This window comes from Echinops telfairi, unplaced genomic scaffold (genome assembly GCF_000313985.2).
Source record: "Echinops telfairi isolate 266 unplaced genomic scaffold, ASM31398v2 ScPeMD7_7468;HRSCAF=8506_0, whole genome shotgun sequence".
In the NCBI taxonomy this organism is placed as follows: domain Eukaryota; kingdom Metazoa; phylum Chordata; class Mammalia; order Afrosoricida; family Tenrecidae; genus Echinops; species Echinops telfairi.
This window is the reverse complement of record NW_022111369.1, coordinates 55,978,460-55,980,660: the sequence shown is the minus strand read 5'-3', so window position 1 is coordinate 55,980,660 and position 2,201 is coordinate 55,978,460.

Sequence of the window (2,201 nt, the reverse complement as noted above, 5' to 3'; positions counted from 1 at the left end):
AGCCAATGATACCTCTGTGTGGGCATGGCCTTCACCTAAGGATTCTGGGAACTCCTGTCTTCCTTCCTAGAGGAGGACACGTACTCTCTTTCTGCTTCACATTCTGTTGACAAACCACATGAAGCTATGCTGATGGCAGCCAGAGCCCTGGAGCTGGAGGAACCACATGGAGGCGCACACCAGGCTTGTGGTCTTCCTGCATTAGGCATCATTGCATGTGCTGCATAAGTCTAAAGAGGAATTTATGGACTAGTGTCTAACATATGGGCTAATATTGGACTTATGGACTTGAACTGGACTGGACTGGAATGTTTTCTCAATATGCAATTGTTCTTTGATATAAAGCTCTGTCTTTCACACATATGAGTGTCATTGGATTTGTTTCTCTAGTCAACCTGGTCTAACACAGTATGGTACCAGTCCACTATACTATTGGGGCTCTAACTATTCATGGACTAGCTTGAAAAATCCCATAAAGGATTGAGTTCCTTGCAGTGCAACTAGGAGATTAGTTAGTTTTCCCAGCTTGGTAGGGAAAACTTTACCCTCCTGGTATGGCTACTCTCTCATTATTGGTCCCGAGGAGTGTATCTGTCCTGGATTCGATGTGTCTCCAGCTCTTATCTGTACCCATGTACATGCTCTGGTCTGGCCAGATTTGTAAGGTAGGATTAAGGTCATGATAATGGCAGTGAGGAAGCATTAAAGAACCAGAGGAAAGCTGTATGTTTCATCGGTGGAATATTTTTTACCCCAATTTGCAAATTGTATATTCAACAAAAGAGGACCCTGTGGTACAGTGACTGAAAGTGACCCTTGCGCTGCTCACAGAAAGGGCAGTAGATTGAACTGATCAGGTGCTCTGAAGGAGAAAGATGAGGAAGACTTTGTTCATAAGGTTTTATAGCTTCAGAAACCTTATGAAGCAGTTCTTTTCTTTCCTCTAGGCCAGTGGTTCTCAACCTGTGGGTCGCAACCCCTTTGGGGGTTGAGCAACCCTTTCACAGAGGTCTCCCAATTCATAACAGTAGCAAAATGACAGTTGTGAAATAGCAATGAATATCATTTTATGGTTGGGGGGGTCACCACAACATGAGGAACTGTATTAAAAAGTTACGGCATTAGGAAGGTTGAGAAACACTGCTTTAGGCCATTAAGAGTCAGAATCTACTCATTGGCAGTAAGTTTTGTTTGGGTTTTAGTGTATTAAGTAAACTTCAATCCATTTCTTTTATTTGCTTAAAATGATATTTTTGTTTTAGCACTATTTTGTTGATTTGAAGAGAAATTAAGTTTATGTGTATAAATCACTTGCATATCCTAGGCTCTACATAGGTATATATAAAGCAAATACAAAGTAATGAAATGTTTCTTCCTTGTATAAATTTGTAAAAGTAGAAAATCATACCTTCCATTTCTTGAAGCTAAATTCCTAGAAAGAGGTTTGCAAGGGCAAAAAATAAGTTGTTTAAGAGGATTTCTGATACACAGTCTAAATTGCCCTTCAGTAAAGGACACAGGTCAAAATTACATATAATTTCATTTCAAATCCTTGATTCATTGACAGGGAGCTGCCACAGTTTCAGGCCAGATTCGGGAAACATGGAACAAGGAAGATCATTGCTGATGTCAGATAGATCTTGGCTGAAAGCAGAGAATACCAGGAAGATGTTTACTTGTGTTTTATTGATGATGCAAAGGCATTAGACTGTGTGGATCATAAAAACTCTAATGATAACCTTGAGAAGGATGGGATTCCAGAATACTTCATTGTGCTCATGAAGAACCTGTACTTGGACCAAGAAGCAGTCATTCAAACAGAACAAGGGACTACTGCCTGGAAAAAGTCAGGAAAAATGTGTGTCACCGTTGTATCACCTTATCATCCTGTTCTATCCATATGCTCAGCAAATAACCAGAGAAGCTAGACTATAGGAAGAACAATGGGGCTTTATATGTGGAGGAAGGCTGATGAACAGCTTTCAATATGCAGATGACACAACACTGCTTGCTGAAAGTGAGCGGACTTGAAGCACTTGCTGATGAGGATCAAGGATTGCAGCCTTCAGTGTGGATGACAACTCAATGTAAAGGGAAAAAATCCTCACAACTGGACCCATAGGTAACATCATGATAACTAGAAAGAGGTTGAAGTTGTCGAGGATTTCTTCTTGATTGGATTCACCATCCATGCTCATGGA